A 22234-nucleotide genomic window follows, 5' to 3' on the forward strand; every position below is an offset into this window, starting at 1 on the left:
ACTCCAGATGCACTCAGCTACCTCATCTTTGACAAACGAGTTGACAGTCCCTACTGGAGGAAAGATAGCCTCTTTAATAAATGGTATTGGAAAAACTGGATCTCAACCTGCAAAAGATTAAAACTAGACCTTTATCTCACTATGCACTAAATTAAAATCCAAGTGGATTAAAGATCTAAATATAAAAACAAAAACACTAAACTTGCTGGAAGATAAGTTAGGCAGGACTCTGGAAGACAGTGGCATAGGAAAAGACTTTATGAACAAATACTGAGTGGCAAGGGAACTAGCAGAAAGAATCAACAACTGGGATCTCATCTTATTAAAAAGCTTCTGCACTGCAAAAGAAACCATCAACAGAACTAAGAGATAACCTACAATGTGGGAAAAAATTTTTACCAGCTGCTCCTCAGACAAAGGACTATTATCTAGAATATATAAAGAACTCAAAACAATCAGCTCCCCCAAATATAAAGACCCGATTCAAAAATGGGCATCTGAAATGAACAGACATTTCTCAGACAAAGAAGTAAAAGCAGCAAGTAAATATATGAAAAAATGTTCCACATCACTGGTCATTCGAGAGATGCAGATGAAAACAACACTGAGATTCCACCTCACCTCACAAAGAATGGCTGATATCAAGAAATCACACAATAACAAATGTTGGCGGGGTTGTGGGGAGAAAGGAATCCTTCTCCATTGTTGGTGGGAGTGCAGACTGGTGCGACCACTGTGGGAATCAATATGGAGATACCTCAAAGAGCTCAGACTAGAGGTTCCATTTGACCCAGCCATCCCTCTGTTGGGTATCTTTACAAAAGAATTAAAAGAATCATACCACAGTGATATATGCACATGCATGTTTATAGGGGCACAGTTTGTAATAGCCAAAACTTGGAAACAGCAAATCTTCCCATCCATTGGAAACTGGTTAAAGAAGATGTGGTTTCTCTATAAAATGGAATACTACTCAGCCATAAAGAAATAGAAAGTAGATTCATTCATAGGTAAATGGGTACATTTTGAGGATATACTCCTAAGTGAAATAAGTAAGTCACACATATGCCAATACTGAATAGTTTCTCTCGTGTGAAAAACTAAAATAGTACTCAAGATCCTAATGGGACAATTAGCAACGTGAAATAGGAAGAAAAGGACCAAAGGTGTAGGGACAGTGAGAAGGATAGGGAAAGGGGAATAAGGGAAAAGGAAAAAAAAATATGAGAAAATGTAAAAATGGAATTAAATGTTTGAAGGTGGGGAGGGGAGGAGGAGGTGAAGGGAGGGTGGGGACAAGGGGAAAAAAGGAGAACCAAGACCTGGCATGTAAAGGTACAGGATCCCAGTAATGAATGTAACTGTACTGTCTACATAGAATGTACCAATAAGTTCAATTTAAATTTAAAAAATAATAATATAGCCTGCTGTGATCTTCCCAATTTCCCAAGTGTTAGGTAAAAAGGCCAAAAACCTGGGCAAGACCAGCACCATCACAAGCCTTTATTATGGAGAGAATCTGCTCAGCTGCCTCCGAACAAAGGAGAGATCAACATGGCCAAGACAGGGAACACATTGTACAGGAGAAGGGCAGGGCTAGTATGAGTTGAGGTGGGACTCAGAGAGGTAGTTGTAAGGGATTGGGGGAGTCTGTGACATCATTAGTTGCTAGGGAGGTAGCAAGTATCAAGTTACTCTTTTGGCTGGGAGAGCGGCATTTTGGGAAGCGATGTCACAAGCTCCCCCAATCCCTGGTCAACAAGTCACTCAACCCCACCCTAGCTCCTATGAGCCCCACCCCAGTCCTGTAAGATGCACACCCTGTCTCGACCATATTGCTTTCTCTCTCCTTTGTTCAGAGACAGCCCAGCAGATTGTCCCCATAATAAAGGCTTGTTGTGGTTGTGGTCTGGTCTTGGTTTTCAGCTTTTTTACCTGACACCAAGATCTTAAGTATTTTTTTTATTGAGTTTATTGGTACATTTTAGGTATACAATACAATTACAATCATTATTGGGATCTTGTACCTTTACATGACAGGTCTTGGTTCTCATTTTTCCCCCTTGTCCATGCCCTCCCTCGACCCCCTCCTCCTCTCCCCATTTACAAACACTTTATTTCCATTTTTTCATTTTCTCACATTTTTTTCTTTTCCCTTATTAACTTTCCCCTACCCTTCCCACTTTCCCTACACCTTTATCCCTTTCTTCCTATTTCACATAGTCCATTATATCATTACGATCTTATGTACTATTTTAGTTTTTCACACCAGAGAAACTATTTGGTATTTACACATGTGTGACTAATTGATTTCACTTAGGAGTATATCCTCAATATTTATCCATTTTCCTATGAATGAATCTAATTTCTCATTCTTTATGGCTAAGTAGTATTCCATTTCAAGATCTTAAGTATTTATAAGTTGTCAATTCTAATAGTTGTACATATAGTAGGAACTAAGAAAATACCTCCTTTCTGCCATCTCCCATCTTCTCTGCTACAATTCTTGCAGTTTTTCCAAAACACCACACTTTTTTATGCCTCAGGGACTTTGTAGAGGCTATATATATTTATTTTTTTAATTTGTGATTATTTGTCTTTTCCTACTAGAATGTGAATGCCAATGAGAAAGTCTTGGAATGATGCCTGGTGCATAGCAGATTCTCAATAAATGTGCCCTGAAGCTGTGATGGTGATGTTTTTGTTTAAAACACACTTTCCTCCTTGCCTGCCTAGAGACCTCCTAGCTATCTTTCAAGATTCAGTTTCTATATTGCCTGAAAATTCCTCTGATCCTGCCTCACCCTCACCTCTTCCAGTTCACTTTCTCCTGTGAATCCTTGAAGTTTTATTCTGGGGTCCTGTGTGATTTCACTTGTCCCTCCCTTGTCTCTTGGTGTCTTTACAAGCTCATGTCTTAGGAGACCAGGTATCGCACAGGGCTGAGCCACATCTTACTGATGCGGTTCCCCAGCTCTGAGGATACTGTCCTGACTCCGAGATTGCCAGACACTGACCCTCATTAGTAATAGATGCCTGGGAAGCAGAAAGGGGAGCACTCCATGGGAAAGGAATCTCCATAGGGCATGGAGCATTCCAAAAAAAGAAAAGGATATGCCGTATTCTGCCCTAGAGAGTACCACTAAATTCTACTAAGTGTTACTAAGGACTGCCGGGCTGGGCAACCAGAGCAGAAAATACAGAGTCATGGAGGGCAATCTCACCACCTAAGGAGTCCTGTGTGTCCTCCACCAGAAGCTGGGAACAGTCTTCTCTTTAAAGCTGGGGAGGGAAGGAGGGAGGAAGAACATGCAAATCACTATTCTAGTGGCAGTTTTGCCTGCAATCAATTTTCAAGACCACACAATAGACGTTTTCTAATAGATGGTTTCGAGTATCCATGGTGTAATGATATCAAGACTCAGGACTGCCAGCATGAAGCCCAACAGGAAAAATATCATTTATGGCTGGCTCTCTAGTCCTATTTGCATTAAACCTATGAATTTGAAAGCAAACACTGCCACAGCAGTAAAAATCACAAAGACTTCTGATTTTTATTTTCTTGGATGGTGGCAGCCTACCAGGTGAATGGCCTGCATGATGAGAAATTTCTCCAAAGTTATTACTCATTATGGACTCATTCATTTAGATTGCAATGTTATATCTTTTGACTTTAACTGTTTTACTACTGTACTTTCAAGATACTTGCAGACTCATTTATGCATCATCTACACCCCACCTTTACCTCCACGGACCCAGGCACAAAGTGTGCACTTGTGTGCAAACTCACACGCGGGCCTATACACCCAAGCATGCACACCTGCAGAGTTACTGCCTGAATTTAGGGAGGTCTGGCCACGGCCCTGCCCCTGCAGGTTTTCTAAGACACACATGCTCCCTGGCTGATCTCTAGGCACAACCTTCTGGTGGACTGACAGGGGGAATCACTTGCAAGAGTCAGAATTTCTTCCTAGGCAAATGAAGGGAATGAAACTATACGTGCTGGTTGAAGGCACTCTAACATTTTAGATTTCTCAATTTCTCTCTATATCTTCCCCCATATACCTCAGCCTTACAGTGGGACATCGAATTTAGAAAAAATAAGGTGTGTAAGATTTATGATGTCAGAGCCTTCCTGTGACTGAGAGGACACAAACTGTCTTCCAGAGCCCTCTACATCTTGATTTCCATTCGTTGCAGTTGCTAATGAATCCAGAATTCAGCAGAGAGAAGTATATGAATGGAATTGAAATCCATACACTTTGGATTATGCCATTCTTGGATGCTCTAGAGGTAGGTGTCATGGAAACCCCTTGGTTTTGAGTGACTCATGGTGAGGACTGGAAGCATCCAATAAATAGGCAGGTAAGGCAATATTTCTGGACATTGGAGGTGGTTAGAAGTTCAACAAACTGCATGGTTTTGGAGAGATAAAGGTGAGTCATCTTGCAGAAGGTGAGAGGATCGGAAGGCAGAATAAGGAAGATGGCTTGGATCAGAGAGGAACAGAAGGTCTCAAACACAGGATTTCCCTCTTCTAGGGGGCAGATGTCCTTGCTATAGAATGACAGCATAGTTAAAAAAATCTCCAGCCCAGCAGGGGCAGAACAGGGATTACAGATCCCAGAGCCTACTACTACAGGGTATCACTGACTGGCAAGGGGGCAGGAAGAGTACTATTTCGAGCAGGCAGCTGGATCCAGCCATTGTGGGCTGTCACGCTGAGGGACTCAACATTGCAAGCTCTGTGATTTTACCTGAAACTCGCACATTTGAAATATTAGCAACTAAACCCAGTTGAGAGTACTGTGCACTCCAAATACAATACCTCAGTGAGCTGTATTTGGACCTCCAGTGGGATTTGGGCACAGTGCTGGGGTATGCAGAGACATACTGGGGGGGGGCAGCTGAGAGCCTGACATGAGAAAAGGACACAGGGACCCTCAGTGATCCGTGAAAGGAAAACAGGCTATAAACCTCAAAATACCTGTAGGTGAGGAAGACTAAGACTATGGAGAATAATGGAAAGGCTTCGCTTCTTCGGGACAATTGTATGGTCAGGCCTGAGACACACGTCCCAGGATGTACACATGCTGGCAGGTAAAGCTGGTACAGCATGAGACACTTGAGGGAAAACCTCTCTTGCTCACAAATATGTCAGACTTAAAAGAAATTGCTTCTAGGTGGTACCACAAGAAGGAAATGAGGTCAGAAAATGGTGAGAATAAATAAAAATCCCAGGTTATAGAATGACCCCCTGTGCTTCAGGATTTTGAGACAATAAGCTACACATTCATGAGGCCAGATTGAACTACATGGCCTGTTCCACCATAGCCTGCATGCATGCAGCACATTTTTCCAAGACATTTCTCACTGTCACTGAAAACTTGTGTCAGCTAAATCCTCACGAGTGGGAAGGGGTATTAGGAAGTAGGAGCACAGGAATCAAAATATTTTGAGTACCTACCACACGCTAGGCCTGTGTGGGTGCTGTATGTACGATGACATCTTTACTATTCTTAACATCCTTAGGAGACAAGTTCTTTCTTTTGTTCTCATTTTACAAATGAGAGGCAAAGAGTAATAACATGACTTATGGAAGTGCATAAAGAATATGTAGAAGAACTGGAATTTAGACTGAGTGGGCATACAAATAATACCAGTAAACATTTCTTTCCTCCATCCTGGGATCATTGTGACCTCTGAACTGAGACTTTCCCTTATTAACTCTGGCTGTCTTTGGAGGATTGTGTGGTATTACATAAGATAGTGTGTGAAAGCTTGACTCACTGACCTGCCCAATCAATACAATTAATAGGAGTCATTATTAATAGTAGTAAGTGAATCTGGCCCTCAGAAGGCTCTGGTGACTGTCAGGGTGGCATGCAGGAAGAAGGGCAGTGACAAATTGCAATGGACTGCGAGGTGACTGGCAGATTACAAAGAGGAGGCAGGGAGGATAGGCTACTCTGGCAAAGTTCTGTATTTGAAGTTTGTCCATTTTCTAGATTCTGGCAGCGTAATTTTTAATTTGTTAGTGCATATTTGCAGTACAAAATGCTTACATTCATCTTAGGGCATAGGTACATGTGCTTAACACATCTTGATTCTTTTTATTCCCCCTTCCACTCTCCCTCCTCCTCCTTCCCCAGTCTCTAAACCTCTTAGCCCTTTTCCTTTTCTTTTTAATTCACGTTTCTGACAAGTAATGAGTACATTCATTGTGGGTAGTTGGTACATGTACATGCACTGTGATTCTTCTTTTTTTTTTTTATTTTTTATTTTTTTGGTGTGGTACCTGGGATCTGACTTGGAACCTTGCACTTGTGAGGCAGGCAGTGGTACCACTGAGCTAAATTCCCTGCCCCCTGTGTAAGTATTTTTATATTTTTCTCCCCTTCCCCACTACTCCATCCTCCATCTCTTGATCCCCTTCCCATTTGCAAAAGTTCTGTTTCCTTTATCTCTCATTTTTCTTTGAATTTACTTTAAATATACTTTGGATTTCTTGTATGAAAAAAATGATACAGTATTTAAGCTTGTGTTCGGCTTATTTCACTTAATATTATATTTTCAAAGGATATCAATTTTCCTAAAAACAACTCAAATTTATTCTTCTTTATATCAGAGTAGTATCCCATTGTATATAGATGCCACATTTTATTTATCCATTTGTCTGTTGATGGGCATATAGGCTGCTTCCAAGATTTATCTATTATGAATTGTGCATGCATGCATGTGTTGCTATAATATGATATATTTAATTCCTTTGAGAAGATGCCTAGTAGGGGAATAGCTGGATCAAATGGAAATTCTGTTTTTAATTTTTTGCGAAATCTCCATATTTATTTCCATAATGATTATACCAGTTGACATTCCCATCAGTACTATAGGAAGGCTTCTTTTTCACCACAGTCTCACCAGTATTTGTTATTATTTGATTTCTTGAGGATTACTATTTTTTCTGGCATAAGATGAAATTTCAGTGTTGTTTTAATTTATATTTTTCTAGTGGCCAGTAATGTGGAACAGTTTTTATGTATCTTGGTTATTTGTATTTCTTCTTCTAAGAAGTGTCTATTCATTTCAGTTGCCCCCTCCCTCTTTTTAAATTTTTTTTCTTTTGAGATAGAGTCTCACCAAGAAGTTCCAGCTGGTCTTGAACTCACTGTGTAGCCCAGGCTGGCCTTGAACTCACAGTGATCCTCCTGCCTCAGCCTCCCAAATGCTGGGATTATAGATGTGTGCTGCCATACCCAGCTACTCAGTTGCTCATTTTTTAATTGGGTCTTTTATTTGGAGGAGTCTAATTTTTTTTTAGTTCTTTATATTCTAGATAATTGTTCTCTCTCTGATTGTAGCTGGCAATTTTTTCCCCATTCTGTAGGTTGGCTCTTCACTCTGTTGGTTGTGTCCTTTGCTATGTAGAAGCTTTTCAATTTGGTGTGTTCCCATTTTTCTACTCTTACTGTTATTTCTTTGAGTTCTGCTTTGGAAAGTCCTATCCCTATGACTTTAAGAGTCTTATCTATTTTATCCTCCAGAAGATTCCAGAAGATTGTTTCTGTTTTAATATTTAGATCTTTGATCCATTTTTATTCTAATTTAGTACACGGCGAGAGATACAGAGCCAAGTTCAAGTTGAATATGAGTCCTACAAAAGCCTGCTCTCTTCTGGGGCTATATCTAATTCTGGCACTGGAAATCATTTCCCAGAACTGCAAGGGACCTTAGACAACTTGTTTTTCAACTCCCCTTTTGTGCAAAAGAAGAAATGGATGGCTAGTAGGTAGCATAAACTCCCAACTACTGGTAGTGGGACACGACAGTTACTCTGTGAAATTCATTGAATGAATCATGGCCAAATAGCCATAAAAAGAACCCTCACATCCTATCCTTTTCTCCCTTATTCCCCTAATCATCTACCATCAGTTTGGGGTATATAGCTATATGTAAAACAAGACCACAGTATTTGAGCATTGCTTGGGTATGGAAGAAGGAACTCTTTGGACTTGTGTTAGTTAGGATAGGCTAAAATAAAAACAGAGTTAAGTAGGCTGTGGCTCAACATGATGGAAGTTTCTTTCTAGCTCACTGACAGGCCTTAGTAGTTCCAGAGTGAGGAAATGAGGGCAAGGGACTCTTGGTTATTCGGGAACCCGGGCAGACAGCTGTTCTGCACCTTCAGCCCATAACTTCTGAGGCCATTCACTAACCTGGAAGCAGCAACGTTTCTGCTGCTCCTCACCCATCAGTGGCGTGCTCACAAGAGAGGATAAGAAATGAAGTTTGCTTGTGTCCCAAGAAAGAGAAGAGAAGCATTTTAGTGAAGGGCTAATAGTCTCTGCCACAGACCCTTTGACTCTCATTTTCCCACAACTCCTGAAACATAGAGATTCGTAACATGAGCTTTCCCCATCTGTATCTGTGGGAATTAGATTCATTGTATCTTTTTGCCTGTTTCACTTCATGTTTCTGGCATCCTGGTTTGTATTTAGGATCAAATTTGTTAAAGGCAGATAGCCAATATAGAGGTCTTCTCAAAATCCTTCTAGCATCCAATAATCTCACAATGAATGGAAGGTAAACGCTGTGTGATAGAAAACCCACTGGTCTATCAGACAGCACTCGCTAGGGCCAATCAGATAACCTCTGGAGGCCCAACATTCTTACTTATAAATTTAAAAATGCACGTATCAGCTCCACCGACGCATCTGGTCCTGGATAGTCTAAGCGTCTCTTTCATCATTCTCCATACACATTCATGCTAGGATTCTTCTTGGAGGATTCATTTCAGGGATGAATCGGCACTGTTCAGATAGTTTGGACAAGGCTCTCTTGAGGGGCTTGGGTTGAAGGGAAAGAAAACTTAACTCAAATACTCTATCAAAGTTTCACACTTGAACAAGGCCATTTCCTTGAGCCATCTATCTCTCCTTGAAAGTCAATAGAAAGACCAATTTTTCTATAATTTTAGTATTTTTTTGTCTTGTCCAGGCCACTGATAACCTATCTAAATTTATACTCACTTTATGTCTGAGTCAGTTCTTAAAGTACAATGCAGGACATAGATTCAAGAGAACCACATATACCCAGAAAAATCAGTGAAACCAGTGATGTCTTACAAACTCGGGGTATATTTTTCTTTTTCCAAGATATACCAAGGGTCAGTAATATTTATGTGCTCTGTGTCTAGAAGCAGTGATGCTTTCTGGCATTAAGAATATAATACTAGATAGAAATATAAGTGACAGGAAACAGTGAAATACCTTTTTCAGGTCCTCACCATCCTTGTGGGCACTGAGAAGAAAAGTTATGGTAAAACTGTTGTACTACTATTATTCTTTTCTCTCAAGAAATTCTAAGTATTGTGGTACTAATTCAATTTGTTGTAGCCAAAGTGAAGCAGTACCAAAAATGTCTCAATTTAATAATTGGAAAAATAGGCTAGAAGAAGTATATTCACAGGTTGTCAAATGTTGTGTGTAAAAAGCTATAATACAGGCCCAGATTTTTCTGACTTCCACCCCATAGTTTCTGATTTCTTTACTCATCCACACCTACATTTATTCATTCACTTCTTAATCCACTTATCACACACCGTGCACACAGCAGTAATAGGAACTGTGAAGGGTACTGAAGACACACAAGGGACTTACTGCAGTCAGAGGTTATAATGTAGTTGAAGAGGTAAAAACAACATAGCAAAACAAGATGCAACAAAACAAACCCAGAAGGATTCCTAACTCGAATCTCTGGATAAAAAAGTGTTTGAAGGGTTCAGAGAGGGTCTGCTGTACGAAGTCACCCGTTAATGTTGGAAGATGGAAACTGATCGGGGAAATGGTGATAGGAGTGGGGGAGCAGGCTGGCTTAGACTTGTCAAAGAGGATGCTATTTCATATGTTGAAAAGTTAGGACATTAAAAGATCCTTCAGTGGCACCTCCCCTGCCTTGCAAATCCAAGGTCCAGAGTTCAATCCCCAGTACCCACCCCCCAAAAAAATCCTTCATCCTTTTTCTAGGTGAGGAAACAGTGATAAGGCCATGTCTATGAGAAACGGGTCTTCACCAGACGCTACGTTTGCTGGCTCCTGCATCTTGGGCTTTTCAGCCTCCAGAACCATGAGAAATACCTTTCTGGGATTTATCAGCTAGTAATCTATAGTATTTTGTGATAGCGGCCCAAATGACACTAGACAAAAACTTTATAAGAAAATAGTGGGAAGGCAAAAATGAATATAGTTTACTAGAAGACAGTGATGATTGGTTTAAAATAAACATTCCTTTTAGAAACAGTAGATAAAAGAGGGAAACGAACCAAGAGATGGATAGAAGACCTAGAAAAGAAAGGAAGAGGAGGTGAAGGTTTGTTACATATTCACCAACTAGAATCTTTCTGTTGCACACACACACACACACACACACACACACACACACACTCACACACACCTGAGGCTTGGCTGTGGATGATAATTAGGTTCCCCAAGCAGGGCTGGCTTGGGACACTTTGCTCAGAAGGGCCTTGGGTCTGGTTTAATGCTCTCCCATGGCAATCTCAAACTCGTGAATAATTTTAGCACTGAATTCACGTTTTTAAAAGTCCAGTGGGACAGAGGAGCTTGGCATGAGCAAGGAGATGCATCCTGTGAATCCTAGCAGATGTAAGTTAAATGGGTTTAACCTGAATGCATGGAGCTTTTATCCACTTCAAAAATGCTTTGGGTTTTGCTTTTAATACAATTTTAATTAATTTTTATTTTTATTGAGGTAACACTTTCATATAATTTAACACTTCAAATGACATATGTTAGGTAAAAAGATCCAAAAACCAGGACCAGACCAGGACCATCACAAGCCTTTACTATGGGGAGGATCTGCGGGGCTGTCTCTGAGTGAAGGAGAAAAAAGCAACTTGGCAGCACAGGGAGCTTCTTTTATAGGAGCGGGGTGGGGTTAACCTGAGCTGGGGTGGAGTTGAGTTAGGTAGTATTAAAGGATTGGAGGAGTCTGTAATACATCAATAGGAGGGGCTTGTGACAACACTAGCTGCTAGGAGGTAGCAAGTATCAGGGATACATCTCTCAAATTGAGATATTATCTCATACAATAATATTCACCTTCTCAAAACATACAACACAGTAGTTTTTTATACACTCACAAGGTTACACAGCCATCGCCATCATTCCAAATACCAGATTTCTTGTTTTGTTTTGTTTTTTTGAGATGGAGTCTTGCCATGAAGTTCAGGCTGGCCTCAGACTCGCTATGTAGCCCAGTCCTCGAACTCCCAGTGATCCTCACAGCTCAGCCTCCTGAGTGCTGGGATTGCAGGCGTGCGCCACCACACCTGGCTTCAAATTCCAGAATTTTATCATCATCCAAAAAAGATACCCTGGATCCTCCATTCCTCCTTTCCCCAACCTCTTACAGCTACTAGTCTATTTTGTCTCTGTGGTTTTGCCTTTTCTGAATAGTTCATGTAAACAAAGTCATTCAAAACATGATCTTTTGTGCCTGGCTTCTTTCACTTAGCATAATGTTCATGCCTGTGAACATACTCGTGATCACAGATATCAACACCTTATTCTTTTTTATAGCTAAATAATAGTCCATTGCATGGATATGCCACCTTTTACTTGTTATTCATCTGCTGAAGTATAAAGGTTTAATGATAAGTAGTTCCATGCTGCATTCTTTTCTGGTCTTTATCCCCACTCCCCAAAGGAAGATATTTTCTACTTTCTTAGCTCTTTCCCCTGGTTTTATTTCTGTGTTTCTCTATGTTGTTATTTATATCTTTAGATATTATTATATTCTTAATTTGTAAGATGATCACATGTCACTTCATACCTCCACACTCACCATGCTTTTTTTTTTCTTTTCTCTTGGTATAATAGCATGGAATATTTGTTTAAATTACTATTTAGCAGTTATTGTGATCACATACAATAATGTTCACTGCTTTGGCAAGAATTCCACTGTTACAATTTTGCTTTTTAGAGCCAGGAGAATTGCGCTCTTGCAAATCACCAAGTGCTGCACTGCCCCCAACTTCTCAGGCTTGGGCCTCTTCTCTTTGCCATCCACTCTCGCACCCTAGGTACCCGTGGGGCTTTACTCATTGACCTTGTGCTTGTAATTCTCAGTGTTAGTCAGGCTGCTCCTCACCTGAACTGCAGACAGCGCGGGCATCCTCTGCGCTGACTTGACATTTGCACTTGGATGTCTCATCAGCACCACATACTTAACTTGTCCAAAGCAGGGCCCCTGCTTCCGTCCTCCGGAGAGCAAGATTCCCCCTCAGTAAGTGGCACCTTCATTCTTCCAGTTGGTTAGGCCTAAACTTTGTCTCTGCATCTCTCTGCGTCTCTCCATCTGTGTGTGTGTGTGTGTGTGTGTCTGTCTGTCTGTCTGTCTCTCTCTGTTCCTCTCTCGCTCTCCCTTCCCTCCCTCTCCCCACTCTTTTCATACCTGATATCCAATCACAGAAAATCCATCCATTCTATTAACAAAAGATAGCCCAAATCCGACACCTTTCACCACCTCCACTCCCACCATCCCAAGTCCAGACCGTGTCGTGTCTCACCTACGTTACTGCAGCTACTTCCTGTCTGGGTTCCCCCTGCCACCCCACCCCACCTCCCACCCCCGCCAACAGTTAATTCTCCACCCAGCAGCAAGAGTGGTCCTTATAATACACGATTGTATGTGCCATTTCTCTGCTCACATCTCCTCAATGCTTTCCTGTGTCACTCATTAAAAAAAAAAGTACATCAAGGTCTGGCTCTGCTATATTTTGACCTCATCTCCTTCATCTCCTTTGACTTTTTCCGTCTTCACTTTGATCCTGTAGTGATGGCTTCCTGGTATACCTGGAACACTGCAAATTCATTCTAGCCTCAGGGCCTTTGCACTTGTTATTTCCGCCCCTAGCATGCTTTGCTCTCATACAACAGCTCGGCTTGCTCTTTTCTTCTCAAATATCTTAACTGCTCAAAAGTCACCTTATTAGAGTGCCTGTCTTGATTGGCCTGTATAAATCAATACTCTATTTTAACTCTATTACCACTTACCTTGCTTTATTTCTCCTCTTAATATATATCACCACCTGACACATTACATATTTATTTTCTGTCCTCTTTCTTTCCTGCAAAGGCAAGGAGCTTCTCTGCTATGTGTGCTATTATATCTCTAGAATTTAGAATGTGCCTGGAATACACTAAAGGCTCAGTAAATCTTTGATGACTGAAGGAGTAAAGAGAAATGTCAATAAATACATGAATTCAATCTACAGGTTGAATTTGAAAGCCAAATTTCATATTCCACATTCAATTCAATGTGGCATCCCCTCATAAATGCCTCCTTAGTCAGTAGGACTCCATGTTGAAGTATCTTTCTCTTCCACTAAAGCCCCTCAAGGGAATTCTTGGTGTCTGGCACAGGGCCACCCTCAGTAAAGTATTTGCAGGATCGTAACACCTTAGGGATTTCAAGAGTGAATGGGCATAACTGTTCACCAAGGTCATGTATTTTCCATCCTTCAGCTATGAAAGGGATTTGGAAGGGAAACTACATAATATATCTAAGACAGAAAATTCCATCCATGCGTCCTTCCATCCACCCATCCATCCACTCTGGAACATTTACTGAGCCGGTATATACCAAGCATCTTCCTCTGTGAAAGTTTCTAGTTCCTAAGCACTTTATATTCTTGTGTCTAAATTTCCCACTCGCCTCACCCGCTTCCTACCGATGCAGAACAGTTTCTAGCTCTGACCTCGGAGGAGCTGGGAACCAGCTGGGTACCAGTATCTGTCTAATCACCCCTCATCCCTTGGCAACTATTAAGACATGCCAGGATGCTCTTTGCTGATTCCTCTCAAATTTCAAATGGGAACACTGGGTATTCCAAAGAAGAGGCCTTGACATTTAGAATACCTGCTGCTGTGTTCAGCCTGAGAGAAATGTCTAGTGGTTGAGGTTCAGGGTCCCCCTAGCCTAACCGAGCAAGCTCTCCTCTGGTAGGGCTGCCCTTGAGTTGGGTTGAGTGGGTTGAGTCCTTGGACAATGGGCACATTTTCCTAAGTCATCACAGGAGGAGGCACCCACTTCTAGGAAGCACAAAGTGGTACCTCTGGAACAAAGTGGTTAAAAAGGGGCAAGATTCTATGTATGGAACTTGAATTCTGTTCAGCTGGTACAGAGCAATTTAAAACATGTGGGTAGAGGAATGAGGCCAAGTTGGCAATAGAGCTCCGTAGTCAGAGAGAAGGGCTGTTGTGTAGTCAGATTTATTGCAATTTCTCTACCAAGTCACCAGGCTCCTTGTACTTCCTTCCAAACTCCTGGTTCCAGCTGCAGTGAAAAGGTGCCCTTGGAGGAGTTTCCTGAAACTCTGCTCCTTGTGTTATGTAAATAAACCTGTTTTATAAGAAAGTCCCTTTAGGCCTTTTCCAGGAGGGACTTGTTTTTAGGTCGCAGGCCAAGAAATGAGGTCAATTACCAATTGATATTGTTTTGCAACAATTACTCACTGTTTTTTTTTTTAACTGAGCACTTGCAGGTGAAATTTATGCTTCACTTCAAGAAACAAGAGGCAAAAGTTCATTCTTTCAAAAATAAAACTACAGCAACAACAGCAACAAAACCTGAGAGCCTAACTCACTTACCCCAGGAGGGAATCTTTCAGCAAGCATGAACCCCTGTTACATTTAAGGAGATCCAGTTTGTACATACAAGTGTATATATGCACACTCTCACACAATTTGATTTAAACCCAACCTTTTGTTTTGCTTTTTTCTGGTTCAGAGTTATTACATTCAAGGAAGTGCTAGCCTGTTTGCCTATGGTCATTCATTAGTGCGGGAAATGGGCTCATCTGTCTGGAAAAAGTACACAGGAATTTCAGGATATAAAGGGACTCCAAACTAATTCTTATCAGACACGTTACCTGTGCAGTGACCTGTCAGCTCTAATGAGGCCACATCAATGCAGGGGCAGAGATGCTAGGCAGCTCTCTGGAGTCGCAGGGACCTGCAGGTAAGGTGGGCACTGTGCACATTTCTGTGGTGGGCTATAGAATCTTTTGATTTTCCTTCTCCAGACTTCAGACACTTGCATGTATTTGGCTGGTGCCTCTGCCTAGTGACTGTGCTTGGGAAAGTACAGGCTGTGAACACAAGGACAAAAGAGTTGGGACACACAATTTTTTTTTGTTTGTATTTTGTTTTGGCTAACACTATATTTCTCCAGATAGTCATGGCCTGTTTTTAAAGTCATTTCCCCCCTTTAGACCTCTTTCCCCAGGAGCTACTATCTTCTGCCCTCTTTAGGGTTTTCAGAATCCTATATTCATCATCCTAACTTCCTGGATTTTCCCCAGATCCTCTTCTCACCCTAAAGGTCCAGATCAGCATGCTCCATCCACCTTGTGGGCTCAGTTTCCATTTCAACCAAATTTTCTTTCAGTAAAGAGACAGCTGGTGGAGGGGAGCTTCTGGACTAGGGCTCCTCAAGGGACATGTGCAGTCACATCACCCACCGATACCCAACCGAACAAGCACGGTTTGTTTTTGATGAAAATAAATGATCAGGTATAGACAGAAAAGGAGCAAGTCTCAGGGAATTAAGCCACAGAACCTGGTAACTACAAATTCCTTTTTTAATTCTACCATCAACTCCCTGTGTGACCTTGAGTTTCAAAGACATCAAAAATATGGAGAACCACAGATAACTTCCCAGGGCAATTTTGAGCAATAAATATTAATTGGTTAAATAATGTGGTGATTACAAATCTGTTTATAAATGCAAAGCTGTATATATATATTAAGCCACAGAACCTGGTAACTACAAATTCCTTTTTTAATTCTACCATCAACTCCCTGTGTGACCTTGAGTTTCAAAGACATCAAAAATATGGAGAACCACAGATAACTTCCCAGGGCAATTTTGAGCAATAAATATTAATTGGTTAAATAATGTGGTGATTACAAATCTGTTTATAAATGCAAAGCTGTATATATATATATATCAGTATTAATAAGAGGTAGCCAGTGTGAAACCTTTGTTGTAAGCCAGATCCTTAGCTTAGATTGTCTTATTTTATTTTCTCAACAACTCCTAAATTGTCAACATTTTCATTTCCTCCCTTTTAGAGATGAAGACACTGACATGCAAAGAAGTTAAATAACTTCCTAAAGTCTTGCAGCTGAAAGGAGCCCACACCTGACTCTGTTCCATTTTCAGAATTTCTCTTACCCAGACTGTCAGGTAAAAAAGCTGAAAACCAAGACCTGACCAGAACCACTACAAGCTTTTATTGTAGAGACTATCTGCCAGGCTATCTCTGATCAAAGGAGAGAGAGAGAGCAATATGGCTGGACAGGGAGTGTCTTTTACAGGGACTGGAGGGGTTTACAGAAGTTGAAGTGGAGTTGAGTGAGGTAGTGGCTAGGGTTTGGAAGAGCATGTGATGTTACTGGGAGGGGTTGCAACATCACTAGTGGCTTGTGTCATCACTAGTTACCAGGACATGGTGAGTATCAGGTCACTTTCTTGGTGGGAAAAGAGGCATGATGGGAAGAAGAAGGCTGTCTAGTGGGAGAAGCTGTATATGTTTTAAGTAAGAAGCAAGGCATTATGGGAAAGGAAAGGTTATTCTTTTTATGTAGCAGCCATCTTAAGATAAGGGAAATCTAACACAGATAGTGCCCACCCCTATCTGGAAGTCTATCAAGTCACTGTGAAGGTTTTGGTAACTACTCCACTCAAATATATGATACATTTGGATGAAAAGATAATGTACAACTAATACTTATTGAACTATGTACAACTACACATATTTTTTAAAAAATAACTTCATTCTGCTTTTAATCCAAAGAAGTTGACCCTATTATTCTTAGTTTACAGATGAGGAACAAAGATGTTAAGACATTTGTACAAGTTCATATAGCTAGCAGAAGATAGCTTTGAACTTTGGGCAGTCCAGATCCAGAGCTCAGGCTCTTTATTAAGAAATCAAGAAAAATATCCAATCAATACCAATACCCCTCAACTTAGAATGGGGTTATATCTCACCAAGCCCACTGTAAACTGGAAATGCCATAAGCCAAAAATATATTTAATACAACTAACCCTCTGAACATCATAGCCTGGCCTAGCAGACCTTAAACATGTTTGGAAACCTTGCATTAGACTACTGCTGGGCAAAAGCATCGAAAGCAAAGCCTATTTTATAATAAGGTGTTGACTATGTCATGGAATTTACTGAATATGGTACTGAAAGTACAGTGAGACCCTGACTTAGGAATGAGCTCCATTCCAGGAGAACGTTTTTAAGTCGGATTTGTTCCCAAGTCTGACAAATTGAGTCTTATACAGTACACCCGTGAAAGTTTGCATCTCAAATGTCATAAATACTGTGCAAACTGGGATGGTGTTATGGGTCCTTATCAAATAGCATACAATTAATGTTCACAAAAGTACATTTCTACTGAATACATATCACTTTTGTACCACCAGAAAGTCAAACAACCCTAAAGCAAACCATCGTAAATCATGAACCATACTAAAACAACACATCAGCATGGTGAATTCCCTCACAGACTCACCTTGTGCCTCAGTTTCTTCTTCTGAAAACTGGGCCTTCCTCACTGACCCTCTGCCAGCTCTATAATTATAATTTAACATATCTATATTTCTTAATCAAAGCAGGGAGAACAGTTGTTATAGTTTCAGAAATAAGTGAGGAGGGCTGAGGATGTAGCTCAGTGGTGCCACACCTGCCTAGCAAGTGCAATGTCCTACGTTCATCCCTGGTATGAATTTTTTTTAAAAGAAAAAGCCAATTAAAAGAAATAAGTGAGAAGTGAAACACACCTGTAATCCAGCATTTGGGAGGCTGAGGCAGGAGGATTGCCATAAGTTCAAGGTCAGCCTTAGCTACATAGTGAGTTTGAGGCCAGCCTGAATTGCAAAGCAAGAGCCTGTCTCTAAATAAGGAAATAAATAAATAGGGCTAGGGATTTAACTCAGTAGTTCCACCACCTGCCTCCAAGTGCAAGGACCCAAGTTCGATCCCCGGTACCAAAAAATAAAATAAAATAAAAAATAAAAATACATAAATATTAAAATTTTAAAAGTGAGGAGAAAAGAATATGGTTTTAGGAATCTGAAGTCAGGATGACTAGCCACACAGGTTTGGAATTTCATTCCAGAACCTGGAGGGAGATGCTTGAATCTGGAAGTGCTAGTGAGACTGAGACTTTAAGAGACAGAGATAGAGAAGAGACCCATGCTGGTGTTCTCGGGAGTGAGAGCCATGTGGAGTATAGGAGGTGGCACAGAAGGCCCTGGAGGGTCCACCAAGAGCAGAAGGTGAGTCTGCAGTAGGGGAGTGCAGTTCAACGGCCAGTGACGGCACAGCGATTTGTGACTTTGGGCCTGATACTGGGAGGTGGGTAGTCACAATTCCATCACCCTTAAAACCAAGTTTCCTGGTAAAGCCAGCCTATAAGGAGCACTTGTGGGCTTTTGTGTGGGAAAGGCATAGGTCTGATCATTTCTGTCACTTTTTACCTCAAGATCCTGCACCAGGGCCTAAGTTTTCTCCTTGGTAAAATAAGGATCACATAGACATCAAGCAGGTACTCAGTAAAGGATATTTTTCATCCCAATTCGACTGAATTGCTTCTCTTCCCATCCCTGTTTCAAACCTGAGAAAACCAAACTCCAACTAACTCTTAGCAGTGATGAAAGTCTTTGACCTTGAAGAGGAATGATGCTGCTGCATTTGCCTTTGTTGTTCCTTTCTAGTTGCTGTAGCCTCCCAAAATGCTTTGTCCTGACCACGGGGAAGTAGGTTGGGATGCAGCAACTAACAAGAGAATAGTCAGCTCATACTGAGAGACAGACTTGCTTCCAAAGGTATAGAGGAAGGTTCCACTGACGCCATTACAATTAGTGGTATGGTTGGGATCTGGAGTGTTTCCCAAAGGTCTATGTGTCATTCTGTGGTCCTTACTTGGCTCTACTAGGGAGGGGTGAGGTCATTGAGCACCTGCCTTCAAAGACAACTGTGGGATGCTGGTTTCTCCCTCTTTCTTGCATTCCTTGCTGTAAGATGAACAGTTCTCTTCCACCGTGTGTGCCTCACCATGAAGTGTTGCCTCACCACAGGGGCCAAAGCAACAGGGTCAATGGCCTATGGACTGAAACCTCCAAAACTAAGAGCCGAAATCAACTTTCAATTTTTTAAAGTTAATTTATTTCAGGTATTTGCTGTAGTAGCCAAAAGCTGACTAACACTTGAGGGTTCCTCTTCCTCAGTTCTCTTTCCTCTCCTCTGCCTTAGATGAGAACAGATAAGCAAATGCTATCCAAGGGCTGGATGACTTCACAGAAGATGAGAAATTTGAGGGAGGAAACTCCATTATAAAGCTTTTCAATTCTCCCGAATGGAAGAGCACCTTTAACCATTACTCCAAGAGAAAAGTGGAAAGACAAGAGCGTTGTATCCATAGATACAAAAGTTAGAGTGGAAAAAAACTGACCTGTGTTAGCTTCCTATTGTGCCTATAACAAATGACCACCAACAATGGCTTAAAACAACACAAACTGATAACCTCACAGCTCTGGAAGACAGAAGCCTACAATGAGTTAGCAAGAAACCATTCCTTCTGGAGGCTCTAAGGGAAAAACTGTTTTTCTTTTTTTGTTGTTTTTTAAACCTTTGCCAATGCACTGGTTTCTTTTCATATCATATAAATGACTTGACAATTTTTTTAGAAAGGAAAAACTTTTCTGGCTTCTGCAGGCTTCCTGTCTTCTTTGGCAGATGGATTTAAATCACCCCTACATCAAACTCTATCTTCTCGTCTGCACTGAACAACCCTCCTCCTCTCTCTTCTAAGGACCCCTGTGATGACACTGGATCCAACTGAATAGTGCACATTCTCTCCTCACCTGAAGATCCTTAATTAAAACACATCTGCGAAGCCTCTTTTGCTATGTTAACATATTCACAGGTTCCAAGGTTAAGGACATAGACATCTTTAAGGGACTGTTATCCAGCCTACCACACTAAGCTTTGGTTTGTCTTGTTATTAAGTTTGAGAGCTTGCACAATTCACTTTTCTCCAAGCCATGCCACTTATACCTGTGAAATGGGAGTAGCAGTATTTTCTTTGATTCCTTCATATGAGGTTTTAAATATGACCCATATAAACCATTGCATGCATGGTGATTGGATAGCAAGGGAGAAGGAGATGGGAGAGGTCCCTGGGGATCTTGGTAGCTTTTGAATATTGAGTTTTTGAGAAAATAGACTTGGAGGTGGAAATTCATGTCAAGGAAATCTATAGAGAGTGGCCTTAGGATGACTGTGTGGCACGTGAGGGAAGCAAGACTACACAGAGGGGGAGATTGAGCTCGGTGGAAGTGAAACAGAGGTTCATGAGGAACTCAGAGTTGGCTCCAGTTAAGTGGGAGGCCGACTTGTATATCCCTGCATCAATCAGGCATTATATGTGAGTTTCCCTGGGAAAATAACTTAGGGGACATAATAGTATTCACCTCTTAGCATGATTGTAAGAGTGAAAAGAATGTACGAATCTTAGCATCGTGTACAACAGGTCTCACGATGTTATCTTTGTGGTTAATGCTACTCTCATGACTCCTTGTCTTCTTATCTTTTTGGAACCACACACAGATATTTAAGATAAGAGCCAGAAAGGAAAGAGAAGAATCCCATGAGAACATGAACCAGCATTTAAGAGACACATGGGCAGAGTTAGGGATTGAGGGTTTAAGGATGGGAGGAGAAGGACAAGAACATAAATCAGGGCCAAACTGCCCAGGTGAGACCACCAGGTATGCCACTGACTAACAGGATGACCTCACAGGCTTGTTGTGAGAATGAAATGAGAGAATGCAAATAAATCTCCAAGCACACTGCCAGACACGTACCAGGTGTTATACATGTTATATCATTCTTATATCTCATCACATCCACAGAGGAAACGTTGAGGGAAGAGGCCTACAGTTCAGACTTTCCAGGCTCCCAAAACATTTACAGTGCTTAAGACAAACAAGCCAAATTCCTAAAGTTGTACAAAAACTCTGTTTTATCTGTTCCTAGGTTAATCCTTCACTAGCACTGAGTCCACTTTGATTCCTTCATATGAGGTTTTAAATATGACCCATATAAACCATTGCATGCATGGTGATTGGATAGCAAGGGAGAAGGAGATGGGAGAGGTCCCTGGGGATCTTGGTAGCTTTTGAATATTGAGTTTTTGAGAAAATAGACTTGGAGGTGGAAATTCATGTCAAGGAAATCTATAGAGAGTGGCCTTAGGATGACTGTGTGGCACGTGAGGGAAGCAAGACTACACAGAGGGGGAGATTGAGCTCGGTGGAAGTGAAACAGAGGTTCATGAGGAACTCAGAGTTGGCTCCAGTTAAGTGGGAGGCCGACTTGTATATCCCTGCATCAATCAGGCATTATATGTGAGTTTCCCTGGGAAAATAACTTAGGGGACATAATAGTATTCACCTCTTAGCATGATTGTAAGAGTGAAAAGAATGTACGAATCTTAGCATCGTGTACAACAGGTCTCACGATGTTATCTTTGTGGTTAATGCTACTCTCATGACTCCTTGTCTTCTTATCTTTTTGGAACCACACACAGATATTTAAGATAAGAGCCAGAAAGGAAAGAGAAGAATCCCATGAGAACATGAACCAGCATTTAAGAGACACATGGGCAGAGTTAGGGATTGAGGGTTTAAGGATGGGAGGAGAAGGACAAGAACATAAATCAGGGCCAAACTGCCCAGGTGAGACCACCAGGTATGCCACTGACTAACAGGATGACCTCACAGGCTTGTTGTGAGAATGAAATGAGAGAATGCAAATAAATCTCCAAGCACACTGCCAGACACGTACCAGGTGTTATACATGTTATATCATTCTTATATCTCATCACATCCACAGAGGAAACGTTGAGGGAAGAGGCCTACAGTTCAGACTTTCCAGGCTCCCAAAACATTTACAGTGCTTAAGACAAACAAGCCAAATTCCTAAAGTTGTACAAAAACTCTGTTTTATCTGTTCCTAGGTTAATCCTTCACTAGCACTGAGTCCCTGGATTAAGTATTTAATCATTTACAATTGTAACAAGGTAGTCGGAGAGGGTGATTTTTTTTTTTTTTTTTTTTTTTTTTTTTGGGT

The 22234-nt window shown here is 41.2% G+C and overlaps 1 long non-coding RNA gene across 1 annotated transcript in view; it reads left to right on the forward strand.

The window, feature by feature from the left end:
• The first annotated feature begins 14954 nt into the window (after positions 1-14954).
• The window catches only part of LOC104873530, an 8710-nt gene continuing 1430 nt past the window's right edge, over positions 14955-22234 (forward strand). The window contains exons 1-2 of the long non-coding RNA XR_783503.2: positions 14955-15042; positions 16158-16272. This is a non-coding gene — a long non-coding RNA (uncharacterized LOC104873530). The remainder of the gene's footprint in view (positions 15043-16157; positions 16273-22234) is intronic.

Source organism: Fukomys damarensis, unplaced genomic scaffold (genome assembly GCF_012274545.1).
Source record: "Fukomys damarensis isolate Sample0158 unplaced genomic scaffold, DMR_v1.0_HiC HiC_scaffold_35, whole genome shotgun sequence".
Classification (NCBI taxonomy): Eukaryota; Metazoa; Chordata; class Mammalia; order Rodentia; family Bathyergidae; genus Fukomys; species Fukomys damarensis.